The 17932-nt window shown below is 49.0% G+C and overlaps 1 protein-coding gene across 3 annotated transcripts in view; it reads left to right on the forward strand.

Moving 5' to 3' along the window:
• The window catches only part of INPP5F (inositol polyphosphate-5-phosphatase F), a 2244937-nt gene that overhangs the window by 1064550 nt on the left and 1162455 nt on the right, over positions 1–17932 (forward strand). The window lies entirely within an intron of this gene.

Genomic DNA, 17932 nt, shown 5'->3' on the forward strand with positions numbered 1-17932 from the left:
CCCGTAGCTTATGAACTACGCTTACCTAAGGGTCTTCAAAGGGTACATCCAGTCTTCCACACCTCATTACTCAAGGAATACAAGGAGGATCCTTTTCACCGCAAAACTCAGAAGACAAAGACTCCGAAGATAAAGGAATCCCAAGAATACGAGGTTGATTACTTAGTGGATTCACGTTACCACCGAGGGAGACTCCAATATCTGGTCCATTGGAAGGGATATTCCGAAGATGAAAGGACGTGGGAACCCAGATACCATCTTCACGCACCCAGACTCGTAAGAAGGTTTCATCTGAGGTATCCAGGAAAACCAGGGGGGTTCCGGGGAAGGAGAGGCCATACTGTCACGATCCGCCCCTGGAAGCTATGGCACGATTGGAAAGCACTGCCACAAAGAACCTGACAGTAACGGCCTAGCCCTCAACCAACATGGCGGCCACCGCTACTTAAACCAGCCCCGCCCACTTACCTGTGCGTTGTATCTGTGAATTTCTACGATACGCTCGCTCGGCTACTCCTCCGAGTAGCCTCCTCCCAGCCTTCTACCTGCGCTTCACTCTACTTGTCCAGCTTACGAATTTACCTTGCTTCCTTCTTTCTGCGGCGTCTGCCGCTCATCTTTCCACTCTGATTCCTTACCTTCGGCGCCTCGCCGTTCCGACTCGCGGTCTCCTCCGCCACACTCGCACCTCCTCGCGTTCTCCTCTATTAGCTTCGGAGTTCTGTCTATCCTTTGGGTTTGGGACTATACCTGGCTTCTAGTCTCTCCCTCTCTTTCGATCCTTTCTGCTGCCATTGCTCTCTTCTGATATTGTTACGGATCCTTCTGTGACAGCATACAGTACTCTTCTACTTCTCCCAATACCTCGTACTCTTTGCTAAGTATAATATTCCTGGAGCTTTGCCGGTTTGCTTCCTATGGGATCCTGAGAAGTGAAAGTCACCCCAGAACTTTACCGATCTGCCTCTTGCAACTATACTCGACTCGAGTATCCTTCCTGGAATGGTCTGCAGGGTTTTTTGTGCCATCCATCGGCTTTTTCCCTGTCTTTTTGGGGCTTGGCTCCTCGGGGCCCCCCTCAAGACAGGTCCCATTCCCTGTCGAGGTGGCCTCCGAGGGAGCCAGGCCTTACTTGCATGACAGGAAGTCAAAGGAGAAACCATCTAAGGAACATCCCAAGGTACTACGGAAGAAGCCATCCAGTGTCCAAGAATCTTCAGGTGAGGAGCAAGGGGCGGAAGGTGATCAACGTGACAGTAGCGCATGTCTCTCTACCATCAGTGCTTGGGTCTGTTCAGGTTTCTTCGTTGGGCCTGTTTACCGCGTGGCCATGCAGACCAAATGTTTCTACCTTCACTACAAAAAAATGGGCTTACTTATGTGCGCGCACTAAGTCGATACATCTTCATGTAATATTGTAGTCGTGCACGGTTTCTTAGCACCTCCCCTCACACCCCCTGGTACATTGTAAGCAAATCTATGGGATTCACCTCACTCGAAAGGGCCTAGGGGGTGGGAGAGGCTCATTTCCTTTCCAACACTAGGCACTGTTCTTCTGCCTGGTCTCTTGGTCTGCCTTCTCCTCCCTTGACCTCACCCGAATAACCGACAGTCTTGAACCTTCTGCCCCAGTTTGTATTCCCCCTTCTTCCTCCATTTGTCCACCCCTCAGTGGGATCTGCGGTCCAAATGCTACCTTCCCTTTCCCCAGTGGCTCGGTTTTTGTATGTGTGTCCACCAGCGTTTGGTATTGGCAGCCTGCTAGAAACCTGTTTATGTTCACAGCTCATATCTCGAATGAGTCTAGCGACTGCATTTCCGTTTAGATGTGCGTAACGTTTCTAAGTTCTAAGGAGAAGGAGAACGAAGACTGGCCGGCGCTGTGCACAACAGGTATGGGGCAAGAAGTGGTTTTCTTATCATTTAACCAGGTACAGGATGAAGGGACCGAGACTGGTGCCTTTCAACACCCACACCGCTTCTCTGGGCTAGCGCTGGCTCTGGCAAGTACCCTGGTAAGCCTTTTTCCCCAGTTTGAGAGAGGTCCCCATCCCCGCTTGACAGGGTCAGATTTGTGACAGTGACACTTGTGGTGCAAACCGGTTTCTCCTTTCATGTGCAGATGAAGGCGGGCATGACTTACAGTGGTCATTTAGTAGTTATTTTATCGTTGATCAGTGTCCGTTTCTGACTATTATGAGTGAGCATGTTCAAAAGATTTTACAGTTGGCACTGCAGGTCATGAAACCCACCGAGCAGGAACTTGCAGAAATAACTAAGACTTTAAGGATCTTCACTAATAACTGGATAGGGTTTAGGACTTGGTGATTAATGGAGTGGCATGTGGGGGTGGTGATGTCTATCTGGAGGTAGAAAATAAAATGTACGTCACTGTTATTGCAGAGCAATTTTTTGAACATGATCTGATGCATTTCAAATATTTCTGCAATCATAAATGTATTAATTTTTTTATACTTTCTTCCGGGTAGGTGAGCTAGTCGGTAACAGTACAACATAAAATCATGTAATTAAGACATGTAAAACAAGGTGTTTCAACAAGTACAACATTCAACGTCAATACAATAATAAAAAACTATCCAGTTAAGCAATGTTAAAGTGCAAAGTGCTGACAAAGTGATACTATGCTTTTTCAACCTGGACTGTAAAAACTGACAGTAAACTGCACACCACTTATCCCCGAGTAAATAGCACCAACCTTACTACAGATAGAGAGCAAATTCTCCACACAGAAAACCACATGCCCCACATGTTTCATTCCTTAATACAGAATGAATCTCAGAACTTCTTCAGGGGCTAAGAACTGTGCTGCTGGTACAACACCAAAGACCCAAATGGCAATTTCTTTTAAACTACCAAATAACCAACACAAATAGTTAGACTCTGCTGTGCTTCCAACTGAGCTTCACATTTCTAAGTTATATTTTATTGAAATCTCGATTTACCATATACAGCCTAAAAGACATAGGAGTAAAGCAACCATGGTATAACATCGAAATCCCATTTCCAGTTTAACACACAACCCGTCCATCCCGCCCCCATGAGGAAAGAAACAGAAGGAAAAGAAAATTAGGAAACCACATTGACAATTCATTGTTCATGCAGCAGCGACAAGAGGAATCGTGGTCGAGAATTTGGGCTAGGGCTCAAAAAAAGCTCTGGTTTACTGAAATTGGAGAAAAACCCTAAAGATCTGTTTCAGGTGGTATATGACCCTTCAGAGATTGCACGTAATTCACTTAGATCATCACTCTGACCGATTTTGGCATGACTGTGGGCAATTAAGAGACTTAGCACACATGTGGTGGCACTGCCCGATTATGCAAACCTACTGCCAGGAAATGGCTCACGAATCAGAGATATTATGGGCTGGCTGCTTCCCATGTACCCACTGACACTGTTATGGGGAGACTCTCCAGGGGATGGCACATTACCGAAGTCAGTTATTTATTTTCTCTTCTTTAGCCTAACTGCAAAAAATGATTCTTTAAAAATGGTATCCAGAATTTAGCTTTGTAAAATTCAAAGCTTTTTGACGGATTGGAGTCTTGACTATTTTTTCCTTTGTAGTTTCAGATTATTTCCTTCTTTTTATTATATTTATTTTTCTAAACAGCTCTATAACCAACTTTCCCTGACTATTAATATTACCAATATTGTGCTAAAATGTACACTAATTGTTGCTGGCATTCTTTCTTCATGCTCTGGGTAGCACACTAGTCTTTCTTGTTATTTGTAAACCCACAAACAAGCGAAGGCAGACAACACTATTCCTCTCAAATGCTGTGATTTAGATTAGTAGGCATGTTATTGAAACTGTCCTACTTGCAACTGAGCATAGGACTATGCATACACACGACCGTAAATTTACCAATCACATTCACTGACCAGCATTCATTGGCTGTGCATGCATGACACGCTCCAGCTTCTTTCTCTATCACCATGACATATTGTGCTGCGTGACCGCTTCCAACACAGATGGAGCAAAAATACATAATTGTAATGCAATGACTTTTCACTCTTCATCAAGAATACCTTTTTTCTAATATTTACAGTAAGTTACGTGAACCTATGTTTTTGCAGTGTTATGGGGAGCGCTTGACCACAACTATGACAGCATAGTTTATAATCCTGCGTTCCCACCAGGACATGTGACGCATTCAGGGAAATCATCCCTTCTACCCAAGGGGGAGCCACCCCCTTTGGGACTACGTAGGTGAGCCCGCTATGCAAAACCTTCCCTAGGGGACAGGGCAAGCAGGAGCTCACTGGGGGTGTCCCTCCCCCACACGCCTTAGGGGGCAGTTTATAAAATCTTCCTTAACACAAGAGTCCCAATTGTTTGTTGAATACATGAGGGCTGAAAATAACGTACTGGGACCGTAAAATGTGCTTGGCTTGGCTACTTACTCTCACCTTGCTACCAGAAACAGAACTCATGGTGTTATGTCCCTTGTTACAGAGGAGCGTAAAAGGACCAAGATCCTCAAATGTGAGGAGAGAAACAACCACTGGGAGGGAACCAGCCACTGAAGGAGGCTAAGCCTGAGCAAGGTTGTGCACAGCAGAAGCCTGTGAAGAGCTAATCCAGCCTGGAGAGACCACGTACTATGCGCTGTGAGTGGAGGAATCCCAGTGCCCATGGAACGCTGCTAAGTCCAGGTGGGAGGTGAGCCCAAGCCCTCTCCGTCTCAGAGAGACTGAACCATTGCAGATGCAGAGCAATGGCGTACACAAATCACAACACCCAAATGAAGCACTGCTGCAGGAGAACCGACAACACGAGAAGCACAGCACTGTAGTTACGGAGCAGGCCCCACACCCGACGAAGAATGCTACAGAAGAGCAGGTATGTGGTTAGCACAGAGAAGAGGGTGGCAGATTTCCGAGGCAAGCCACGAGGGGGTGTGGCCCATACGAGGCAGGCTAAAGAGGTCAAGGCCCATATGTGGCTACCAGAGTATAACAAAGTTACTCACTGTAGTGATTACCTTACTCCTAGTCCATAGTTCCCTTTCCTCCATACTTCTGGGACATTCCGTCCTTCAGGACAGGACCAGAGCACTTTTGTCAAAAAGCATCAAAATTGAATTTTTGTCGTCCTTTTATTTTTACGCAGGGTACCATATTTGGCCGTAACCCCGCCCTCCAGAGCTCCGCCCCGCACATGGCCCTTCAGTCCTTTTCTATAGCCAGGTCCAAGACCATTTAACCAATAATAGGGGATACTTATTAAAGGGGACGGCAGGCGGGCGTATGGAGGAAAGGGGACTATGGACTAGGAGTAAGGTAGTCACTACAGTAAGTAACTTTGTTATACTCCTACGTCCCGTCCCCTTTCCTCCATACTTGTGGGAGATTACCAAGCACACACCATGGGGATTACGGGTGGATGGAAAAAACCCTTTTCAGGAATAAGTTCTTAAGAACAGCCTGGCCAAATTGGGCATCAGCCTTGGCGCTCGGATAAAGCCGATGGTGAGGCCCACGAAGCCACCTTGGCAATTGTCTCCCAAGGGACATACTTTGGAAGGCAACAGCAGTCACTTTGTCATAGACTAGACTGTCATACATGCTGGACATTTTACCTCTGGATCTGGAACTCTGTCTGTACGCAGAACGGGTTATGCTCATAGAACTGCTTGACCGTTTTATTCAAGATGGAGGTTGTTTGATGTACTACCGGGAAAACGACATTTGCATTATTCACGTCGCTGAATTCACGTGATTCAGGATAGTCACGTGTGTTACGGCAGAATGTTCATAAGCAGCTTGGATACGTGGCTCGCTGCTTCTGATTGAACATTTTGGCGTCTTGGTAGTTGAACTCTTCATCTGCGTCTTCGCATCCCGTCAGTTGCTTCCTTGGCCTTCATCGACGTGTTTCCTTCACATGCGTTCAGCAGGTTTCGTTAGCATGTCTTCTCACACGCGGGTTCCTGTTCCATTCGCATGCTGTTTTCCTGTTCGCGTGTAAGTTTCCACTTTCACTCTCACGCGGACGCTGGAACTCTTCAAGCGCGGCTGGCCTGGCTGCGTGTACTTGGTTCACGTGTAAAATCCCACGCGGATGTTGGAATTCATCGAGCGCAGCTGTCCTGGTGGCGTATACTCTTGTCGCGTGTATCCAGCACGCGGTTGGTTTGAACCTGCGAGGAAATAACAGGTGAACTCATTTCAATTTTGTTCTGTTCTTTGTGGGAAAGGAAGGTTTATCTACAACTTTTATTTGAAGGTGACTGTGCACAGAACTATGGACGCTATCCTGTGGTGCACCACCCGGTATCTAGCGTGAGCCTCGTGCTGTTCGGGATAAGTCTCCCTTACTAACCTTCCCTCCTTTGACGTTGGTTCTTTTCCTAGATTTCTTCATAGACTTTGGTGGATTCTCCAGTTCTAAGCCTACAGGTTAGTGTTGGAATTAGCGTTATTGCCATTCTATCAGAAAGGTTAGTTGGGATAGTTTTTCATGATGCTTTATTTTTCCTAGGCTGCCTTCCTATTACTCTCCCACGCCCTTTCCAGTGATCCTTCTCTCTGCCTGTTTTACCAGTCAGAGAGTTGTATCATTTGGAAGGTCTAAATTGACATCACTACGATCAAATTGTGTGAATTCAAGGATCCGGAAGACCCCATATCAATTGTATCCTTTTGGTTTACCGTATCCTTTTCATAAGATACTTTGGTGATTTAAGACATGCATGTATACTCTTGGGTGGATGAAGGCCTTGAATGCTTTAGGCTACTGAAAAACATGAGGCAATCCAGCAGGGAATAGTTGCCTTCAGGTCTCCGAATGTGACAGTGAAGGAGAAAGACTGGTTCAAATGAAAATGGACAACCACCTAAGGTAGGAAGAAAGGATGAGAGCGAAGCACAACCTGTGAGGAATGGATGCTTCACAGAAAGAGCTTGAAGCTCACTTTCTCGCCTTGCCGATGTTATTGCGAAAAGAAGGCAACCTTCCAAGAAAGGTACTTAAGATCAATAGTGGCCATGGGTTCAAATGGCTTATAGCATAACGCCCCGGTGGGAAGAGATCCGCAAAATGCCTTTGATGACTGGATTAGTCAATCAAAAGGAACCGCTGTGCGTGGACAGAGAGGCTGCAATAGCGGATAAGTAAGTTCTGCATAAGAGAACATGGATGTCAGTATCGGCCAGATGAGACACAAGATAGAACAGTGTCGACCGAAGCTTGCCTGGGATTGAGCAGAGTCATTTGCTCCTGTAATAAGCTCTTGTAGATGGCTTCCTGGCCACTTGGTTAATGCACACAGTGTCCTCGGACAGTTCGAACTGTGTTACTGATCTGAGCTCAGGCCCCAGGCCCCCAAGCTCAACGATTGTGGGGAGGGGTGCCACGTCTGGCGAATGCTCTGTTGAAGCCGGTTGGTAATCTGCAGCAATCTGATCGGGAGGTACCGATAGATGCTGTAGGTCCAAAAACCAGAATCTGAGTGGCCACCAAGGAGCCTTTAACAGGAGAGTGCAGATCGATGTGCTCCTGAGCTTACAGAGCGACCGATGTTTAAGAGGCAATGAAGAGAAAGCATAAACTTACATGTTGTCCCATGGGATGTTGAGGGCGTCTCCCAGGGAGGGCGCTCTAAACCCGTCCCTGGACACAGAGGCAGTTTCTTGTTTGAAGAAGTTGCAAAGAGGTCCACCTCTGGAGTGTTCCATTGGTGAAAAATGTTGGAGGACATGGCTGTTCATCTCCCACTCGTAACAGATGCCGACTGGCGACTGAGTGAATCTGCGGCCACATTGAGGCGACCCAGGATGTGCACAGCCTGGAGCCACACAATGTGCTGGATGACCCAGTCCAAATTTGTATGGCAAGATCCACAAGGAGAGGAGACTTGGTGCCATCCTGCTTGTTGATGTAAAACATTGCCACCAAATTATCCGTGCAAACACGAACTACACTGCTGCTGTATTCAAAATGGCCACCGTGGTCCGCGGAGGTTGGGCCACCATTTTGACAACACCTGGGGTGAACTGTGTCGCAGGAGCAAGTGAGGCAATAGTCTCCTCAGGGGAGTCCGGTGCCTTGCGTGCCATCTTAGCCTTGAAACAAGGAACCCAGGCAGATCTAGGGTGTTTACTCGACCCGTTAGAGACTGCCCCAGAATTAGCCTCTAGTGGAGGATCCTCAGCGGAGCCGGTACCGGAACGCCTATGTTACGTGACCACCTTATTTACCCCCCCCTTTACCGAACTGGTTTCACCACAGCCATGCGTGTGGGAAGGCTGAGGGATATACCTTACAGCCAAGACCCTCGATGAGGGCCCTCAATTCTGTTGGTGTCCGATTTAGCCCCAAGAAGGTGAACCTCCGGTTTAACCCCGGTCCATATAGCCACCTCAAGAGTCGCCTCGAGCCAAGACTCCAGATGAGAAGCCTCAGGGCAAACCCTGGTAATACAGAGCCACAGCAGGATTGGGCTCAACCTTAGCCCCAAACGGAGAACCTCGGAAGAAAATCCAGTTTTGGCAGACCCGCTGCAGGGCCCTCGGAGGAGTTGCCGGTGCGTCTCGCTGAGCTGAGACCAAAAGGATTACTCGAATCTGAAAGCGTTTTGCACCGCAGATATTTCCCATGTGGTGTCCAAATCAGAATCTCCATGTACGCATTCTGGAGGCCCACCACACTGAGCCAATCGCCCTTCAAGAGAGGACTTTATTTGGCAGGGCGTGATAATCTTGAATTTCTCATAAGGAAGAGATAGGTTGATCTGGGAAATATCGAGGATAGTGCACAGCCCAGCCTGGTTGGGTTTGGACACTGTGAAACAGACAGGCGTAATAGCCCCCCCTTGCTTCCTGAGGCGGAACAGGTTCCACCACTCTGAGGTCTAGAAGTTCCCGTACCTCGACTCTGGGGGAGGGAGTCCTGATCTGTGGGAAAGGAGTTTTGAAAGGTGGGGTAGGGGAAAGGGCCAGCGAAAGCCTGCCTGAGTGATGGACAAAACCCACTGGTCTGCCAAGCCTCCAGATGAGACGAGATTCGTCCTCCCACCGGAGTCTTGCGCGACCGACAAACAATATGATTTGGATAATTTGTCGTTGGGGAGAATACCTGTCCCTGTAGAGGAGGCTGATGGGCGAGAGAAAAGCCGACCATCTTGCCGCTACAGCTTTTGGTGGGGCCACCAACCAGAGCTTCGGACCGCCACGCACAGTGACCCTGAAACCCCCTGAATCCAGAGAAGGACCCAGTCTGGGACCCTGACCACTGTGTATAAGGGGCCTTAGCTGAAGCTTTCGCCAGGACCGATAAACAGGTTTTTGTTGTCCACATAGCATGGAAAGGCTGCTCCCAGCACCAGACGTCGTGAACGTTGGTGTAAGGGAGGTATCCAAAATGGCAGCCATGGACCAAGAATGTTGGGCCGCCATTTTGTCAACACCTGATGAGAACTGCGTCATTGAAGAAAGTGAGGCAACTGTCTCAGGGGAGTCAGGGGACTTAAGTAATACTTTAGCCTTGAAACAAGGATCCTCGGCAGAGCCTGTGCTGGCAGATCTAGGATGTTTACTGGACAGCCTAGGAACTGTCCCAGAATTATCCTCCAGCGGAGGAAACTTGGCAGAGCCGGTACTTTTTAAAAATGTTTTAAATGGTATAGTTTATTTTACAAAACTTTTCATTTTTGATTTAACAATACGTGTTTGTATTCTTGTTACCAGATTGGATACAGTAGCAATATAAAAATCAAAGACAGAAAGGAATAAAAGAAAAAGATAGTTTTAGAATGTAGTTATCCCCTTAGTCCATCGGTTGGGTTCTTTTTTTTTTTGTCCGATTTGATTCCACAGTATCGGAGGTCACTGCACTCGTCGTAGAAGTTATGTGGTTCCAGAACTGAACAATAACTGTTGTTAAGCTTTTGTTGTTCCCTGATAGTATGGTGTTCCATCTGTCGTGGAGATTCAGTTCGGGTCCGGTGGAGGATATCATTCCTCTGAACAGAGCTCTTTTATCTGACAGAGCTGGGCAGATTATTAAGACGTGGTGGAGAGTCTCAAGGGTCTGTTTTTCTTCACAAAATCGGCGAAATGCTTCCACTTTTGGGATCGATCTGGTTTTTGCCATGAGTTCGCGTATTGGTAGTTGGTTGAGTCGCAGTCTGATGAATTGATCTCCGATCATCCGATCCGGGAATTGCTTCAGATATAATGTGAGTTAATTGAGGGCAGAGCCGGTACTAGAATGCCTGTGGTGCTTGACCGTCTTCTTTTCCCCCTCTCGACAGAACCGGTAACACCACAACCCTGAGCGTGGGACGGTTGAGGAACCTACCCTACCGACAGGACCCTCAGAGGATCCCTCTACTCTGTCGGTACTGGATTTAGCCCCAAGAAAAGGAACCTCAGGTTTTAAACTAGGACGAATAGCTCCCTCAAGAGGGGCCTCAAGCCGTGGCTTGGTGTGAAAAGCTCTAGAAACTGAGACCTTAGGGCGTACCCAAGTATCAGTGTGAAAAGCTCTAGAAACTGAGACCTTAGGGCGTACCCAAGTATCAGTGTGGAAAGCTCCAGAAATGGAGACCTTAGGGCGTACCCAAGTATCAGTGTGGAAAGCTCCAGAAATGGAGACCTTAGGGCGAACCCCAGTATCCAGAGCCACAGACGAACTGGGCTGAACTTTAGCGCTCGAATGAAGAACCTCGGAACGACGTCTGGTTTTGGTAGGTCCTCTGGAGGAACCCTGGAGAAGACTCTGGTGCACGTATTAGGCCCTTGGGGCACCTCAGGGGAATCCCTGGTAACAGAGCTACACAACCAGGGCTGGACTGGGAACCAAAAGTGGCCCTGGAAATGTTTTTCAAAGTGGCCCCATATTATCATAGACTGGACGATTTGTAAGACATTCTTTATTTAACCCACTCAAAAGAGGACCACTGGAAAGTCTTGAGTTCCCTGTAGGCCAGTCCACCACTGGTAGTGGGCACTGATTCCCAAAGTATAAATGCTCAAACCTGACATGGACGCTTGCTTGAGCATACAACTGTCCATGTGATGTGTGTGAAACAGCAACTGAGTGTGCGTACAAGTGAGTGCACTGCGTACCCGTTTACAATTTCCAGCGCGTGCGTGTGTCCGTAGAGCTGCGCATGTGTGCGCATGGAACTGCTAGGGGGGAAGGCTTACTCTGGGGGTGATTGATGGGGTGGGGGGTAGCGGCAGGATTTGCCCGCTTGAGGGGGTACTGGGGTAAGGCCTGAGGCTGCAGGGGGCGTTAGACCACAAGGTTGTTTCCGTGGGGAGGTAAGTGATACGGCGCGGAAGGTACTCGGCGGTATAGATGCGGGTTGCTATTTAAGGGGGCCATTTGGGTATGAGTTGAGTCCGCAGGCCATCTTTGGGGGCGAGGATTGGGGATAGAGGTGGGCATTGGTGGTTAAAGGAGGCTCTTGGAATGAGTGGTGAGGTAAGAGTGGTGTCCGTGCGGCTATGGGGGACACTCACCACTTGAGAAGGGCATTATTGGGGTCACGATTGGGGATGGATGAGGGCACGTGTGTGAAGAGTTGCTCATGGAAAGTGAGGCAGTAAGTGCGGTGTGTGCAGGCCAGGTATTTATATCTGGCCATCACGAGTGCCACTCGCCTCTTGAGGTGGGCTCTGAGGCCACGATGGATGCTGAGGGTGGGTGGGGGTGGGCACTCGTATAGGCTTGCTTTTGACAGGGTGGGACTGGACTACGGGGTACTCTGGAGATTTCCCAGTGGGCCTCTGCACCCTAGGCCTCTTTTGGATTTAAGGTCTTGCTTAAAATGTGTAATATGGGGCCCCTTTGAACATTATTTACAGGGCCTCTTTGGTTGCCAGTACACCCATGCTGAAGTAAGGGCTGCCCATGGAGTGGATATTCGGGGCATTGCTGGTAATCCCTGGAGTGGGCAGAACCTGGCAATTAGGAGACAGGCGTCAATCCAGCCGGCAGTGCGCGTGCGCGGTGTCCTCCACCTGGCCCTCCATCATGCTTCACTAACAGGGCTCAGATTGGGGTAAAGGGATGCCCCTAGGTGAAGGCGCACTGGGAGGGGGGGATTGCCCCTGCGGTGGTTGTTGGGATTTGCACACTGTGCACCTCCTTTCATCCCTCAGTCACCCTTTCACCCCAGCGCTGTGTCCACAGGTACAGGCATTAGCATATGTGCTGTCAGCGGAACAATGCCCGGGAGCAGATAAAGGCCCACTTTCTGTGTCCAGAGAGGGGTGTTTGAAGTCAGGAAAGGCAGAATGCAGATTCAGCAGAAGATAAAGAGCTCCCTGGCTTTGGGAAGATACTGATCTCCACTTCACCTTTTCACCCCACTCCTCGAAGCCCACCCCCAACATCCGCGGCCTACCCTCGCCAAACCAAGACTTCCTGTCTGTCAAAAGTCTTGCCAATTCCGTCAGTCAAGGGGGTGAGGGTGAGAGACAGAAAGAAGGAGCACGACATACAAAAGGAAAGAAAGTAAAAAGAAGAAAGAAAGAAAGAAGGAAAGAAAGAAAGAAGGAAGGAAAGAAGGGAAGGGAGAGAGAGAGAGAGATATTTAGCAAAAATGGAAGCATGGGAAAAAAAAGGAAGGAAGGAGTGAGGGGGCCTGTGGACTGGCCATATGTGCTATGCCTGCTATTGCCCCAGAACTGTTTCGTGCCCTTGCAGGATGATAGGTAATGCTGCGCCCATTATAGTGGCAGAATGTCCCAACACTAGCAACATTCTTGTCTTTTAAAGTCATTTGCTTTGCTTGCTGATAGTCACAATAGCTACTTTTCCTTTGAATTTGGAAAAAAGGAGTTTCACCTCCTCCACTGGTCCAGAAGCCAAACTCTCTGCGAGGTGCTGCAGCCAGGCTCACTCTGAGAATCCCTGCCCGGGGACACACCAACGTGCCCCTCGCAGCAGGAAGAAAGAAATAAAGGGAGGCAAATGTGGGTGGAGCAGAGAAAGGGAAAGATAAAATTATTGTAAGGGTGGAAATTGATATATGGAAGTAGGAGACGAAGTGCAAGAGATGAGGTGCAACTGATAACAGGCATAGACGTGGTAGTGAGAGAAGAAGTGCTAAAGTTGAGGCACGTCTGGCAGTAGGGCTAGACATGGCAGGGAGAGAAGAAGTGCTAGAGGTGAGGTGCGACTGGCAGTAGGGCTAGACATGGCAGGGAGAGAAGAAGTGCTAGAGGTGAGGTGTGACTGGTAATAGGGCTAGACATGGCAGGGAGAGAAGTAATGCTAGAGGTGAGGCGCGACTGGCAGCAGGGCTAGACATGGAAGGGAGAGAAGAAGTGCTAGAGTTGAGGCATGTCTGGCAGTAGGGCTAGACATGGAAGGGAGAGAAGAAGTGCTAGAGTTGAGGCATGTCTGGCAGTAGGGCTAGACATGGCAGGGAGAGAGTGCTAGAGGTAAGGTGCGACTGGTAATAGGGCTAGACATGGCAGTGAGAGAAGGTGTGCTATAGGTGAGGTGCGACTGGCAGTAGGGCTAGACATGGCATGGAGAGAAGAAGTGCTAGACATAAGCCGCGACTGTTAGTAGAACTAGTTATGACAGGGAGAGAAGTAGTGCTAGAGGTGAGGCGTGACTGGTAGTAGGCGTAGACATGGCAGTGAGAGAAGTAGTGCTAGATGTGAGGCACGAATGGTAGACAGCATAGACATGGCAGTGAGAGAAGTAGTGTTAGAGGTGAGGTACGAATGGTAGACGGCATACACATGACAGTGAGATAAGTAGTGCTAGAGGTGAGGCGCACTTGTAGGCATGGAGAAGGCAGGGAGAGAAGAAGTGCTAGAGGTGAGGCACGTCTGGTAGTAAGGCCAGACATGGCAGGGAGAGAAGTAGTTCTAGAGGTGAGACGAGACTGGGAGGTGGGAGTTTTGTTAACAGGGCTAAATATGGCAGCTAGAGAAGTAGTGCAAGAGGTGAAGCACGACTGGAGGGCGGGATATTTGATCACAGAGATAGACATGGTAGGTAGAGAAGCAGTGCTAGAGGTGAGATGCAAGTGGGAGACAGGAGATTTGTGAACAGATAGATGCTAGTGAGAGAAGTAGTAGAGAGAAGAGGCACGACTTGGAGACAGTAGATTTGTACACATGGGAATAGATGCTACTGAGAGAATTAGTGCTAAAGTCGAGGAGCAACTGGGAGACAGGAGATTTGTTAACTGGGATAAACATGGCAGTGAGAGAAGTGCTAGAGGTGAGGCTGCACTGGGAGAAAGTAGATTTGTGAACAGGGGGCAGATGCTAGTGAGAGAAGTAGTGATAGAGGTGAGGTGCGTCTGGGAGACAGGAGATTTATTAACAGGGCTAGACATGGCAGTGTGAGATGTAGTGCTAGGGGTGAGACACAACTTGGAGACAGTAGATTTGTGATCATGGGAAGGGATGTTAGTGAGGCAAGTAGTGCTAGAGGTGATTTGAGACTGGTAGACTGGAGATTTGTTAACAATGATAGATATTGCAGAGAGCAGAGTAGTGCTAGAGGTGAGGCACAACTGGGAAACAGTAGATTTGTGATCAGGGGAAAGATGCTAGTGAGAGAAGTAGTGCTAAAGGCCAGTAACAACTGGGAGACAGGGGATTTAGTGCTAGAGGTAAGGCACATCTGGAATGAAGTATATTATTAACAGTGATGGACATGGCAAGGATAGAAGTAGTGCTAGAGATGAGGTGTGTCTGGGAGACAGAAGATTTGTGAACATGGGAAGAGATGCAATTGAGAGATGTTTTAACAAGAATAGACATGACAGTGAGAAAAATAGTGCAAGAGGAGAGGCACTAATGGGAGACAGTAGATTTGTGAACATGGTGCAGATGCTAGTAAGAAAAGTGCTAAAGGCAAGGAGCAACTGGGAGACAGGGGATTTGTTACCGGGATAGGCATGGAAGAGAGAGAAGTAGTGCATATCTGGGAGACAGTAGATTTGTGAACATGGGAAGAGATGCAAGTAAGAGAAGTAGTGCTCGACGTGAGGCGAGACTGGGAGACAGGAGATTTGTAAACGTGGGAAGAGATGCTAGTGTGAGAAGTGTCGGAGGTGAGGCACGATTGAGAGACAGTAGAGAAGTACTATAGGTGAAGAGCAACTGGGAGACAGGAGATTTGGTACCGGGATTGACATGGCAGAGCAAGAAGTATTGCTAGAGGTGAGGCGCGTCTGGGGGATAGGAGTTTGTGGGCAGGGGGAGAGATTCTAGGGAGAGAAGTAGTGCTAGAGTTAAGGCAAGAGTGGGAGAGTAGAGATTGGTTAACAGGGAGAGACATGGCGGAGAGCGAAGTGGTGCTATGCCAGAAATGGAGAGAGAGAAAGAGGAGGAGCAACAGATGAGGAGAGCCTCAGAAGGGAACACGTGCTGAGTGGGAGTTGTGATGGCCTTGTTGGTGTCCCTTCACGCGCTGCACTGCGCAGTACAAAATGGATAGACACAGAGCTTTCTCACATGCATACTTCTTTATTCAATACACGGCATGACATCCCCCCCCAATTTAAAATGTCACCCAATGAGGTGATGAACTATGCCAGCACATTGTTTACTAGGTCATCTCCTCAATGAGGCAGCAAGGTTTATTCCTGGTTCTCTGGAGTCGAGAGCTGAATCGTTCAGTGGAAGCACTGCCACCCAAATCCTCACAGTAGTTCTCTTGGCCCAAAGCTCCAGAGTCCTCTTGGTCCCCTTGATAGGCATCGTCAGACATATATTCAATGGGTATTCCTACTCTCCCACCTAGTCGTCGGGACTCGGACAAGGGACCTTTCTTGAAATAGGATGAGTTATGGTTGGTTGAGCCATTGTTCCCTTGGGCTGTGATCATGGATCCCTTTTTCTCCATGACAATCATGGGTTCCTCGTGAAAGAAAGCTGTGTGTTTCTGTGTTTGAGGCTGTCTTACCCCCTACAATGTCCCCTCTGGCGCTCATCCGTGTATTCTTTCATGCGCTCCTTTGCGGCCCCATCTCGTTCCCTCACTTCGACATCCACAATTGGTCGATCTTCCAGCAGAGTGGCCTGGGGTAGACTTGTCCTGATGTCTCTCCTGAACATTACATCCGCAGGAGTTTTCACAGTGGTGCTGTGTGGAGTGCTTCAGTAGTCCCTTAGCAATTCATGCAGTACTTGTTCATAGGGTTGTCCAGTGAGCCGGGCTACCTGCAGTGACCTCTTCAGGTTGGCCATGAACCTCTCGATCATGCCATTCACCTGGGGCCACAATGGAGTGACTTTGTGATGGTGAAACCCCATGTACTCGCTGAACAGGGACCCATTGTCTGTCTTCATTATCTGAGGGACACCGTACACCGTGAAGATATTGTCCAGCACAGGTATCACATGATGGGCTTCTGTCGACAATATAATATGGACTTCGGGATATCTGGACTACTCGTCCATGATGGCCAGTACGTACTTTCCCCCCTCAATAGGGTCAAAGAAATCGGCTGCCACTGCCTCCCAGATGCCTTCTGGTAGTTCAGACATCTTCAACGGTTCCGGGTGTCGGTTTGGCGTGAAGAGGCAAAGTGTGGGGAGATCTTCCATCATGGTGTCAAGTTGGGGAAACCACACTTTTTGGCACAGCATGCGCTTTGTGGAGACCACTCCTCGGTGGCCTTCATGAACCAGCTCAACTACCTTTCTTTTCAGGGATGTTGGAATCACCACCATGTGACCCTTCAATAGGAGGATATCATCTGAGAGTGCCAGTTCCTCTCTCACTTGTAGCAACCGCTCTACCTCCACCCGTACATCCTATGCTGCCGCACGCCCTCTTTCCTTGGCTGTCCTCCATTGGCCCGACATGAGTGCATCACATATGATCTGACATGCAGGGCCTGGCCCCACTTCTTGGCCCAGTTCAGCCAGCTCGATCCCTTTTGGTATGGCTTGTTGGATTAAGTACCAGAGATACTGGTCTGCTGCAGATCAGAGTTGAGGTGCCTTAGTGGAGCAGTGTGTAGATCTCTATAGTGGCACAGCCGGGATGGTGCAGACCAGGGTTTAGGTGCATTGGTGGAGCAGTGTGTAGATTTCTATAGTGTCACAGGGATCTATGTGATCAATGCGCTGCCCGCAACTGCGATGCCGAAAATGCTGACGGCAGTTACGGCACGGCGCAGTGATCATATGGATCACTGTGCCCGCTTCCCCTGGCCTGCATTACCCCTCCAAACCCCCACCCCACTTACCTTTAGGGTGGCACACTTCTGCGTGTGCCGCCCGCACTCTGTGATCCCTGCGGTGTCAGCTCTTCCCACTAACGTGGGTTGGAGCTGACGCTGCATGGTGCTTTTTTTTTTTACATGTCCCCCGCTTTCCGAAATGGTAAGCTGGGGACACCCCCGCAACTCCTGACCCCCATTACTGCGCCCAGGAAGAGCAGGGAACACCCCCGCAACCCCTGCTCTGCTTGGGCGCAGTGAATGTCACCCTCATTTTGTGTGCCTCCAAAGTCACAGTGACAGTGGGGGCATACAAATCAGGGCGACATTTTTTTATGATACCGTGTCACAGCCGGGATGGTGCAGAACAGGCTTGAGGTGCATTGGTGGAGCAGTGTGTAGATCTCTATAGTGTCACAGCCGGGATGCTGCAGACCAGGGTTGAGGTGCATTAGTGGAGCAGTGTGTAGATCTCTATAGTGGCACAGCCGGGATGGTGCAGACCAGGCTTGAGGTGCATTAGTGGAGCTGTGTGTAGATCTCTGTAGTGGCACAGCCGGGATGGTGCAGACCAGGCTTGAGGTGCATTAGTGGAGCTGTGTGTAGATTTCTGTAGTGGCACAGCCTGGATGGTGCAGGCCAGGCTTGAGGTGCATTCGTGGAGCAGTGTGTAGATCTCTATAGTGTCACAGCCGGGATAGTGCTGATTAGGATTGAGGTGCCTCAGTGGAGCAGTGTGTAGATCTCTGTAG

This window comes from Ambystoma mexicanum, chromosome 8 (assembly GCF_040938575.1).
Source record: "Ambystoma mexicanum isolate Mex_15411 chromosome 8, UKY_AmexF1_1, whole genome shotgun sequence".
Taxonomy (NCBI): Eukaryota; Metazoa; Chordata; class Amphibia; order Caudata; family Ambystomatidae; genus Ambystoma; species Ambystoma mexicanum.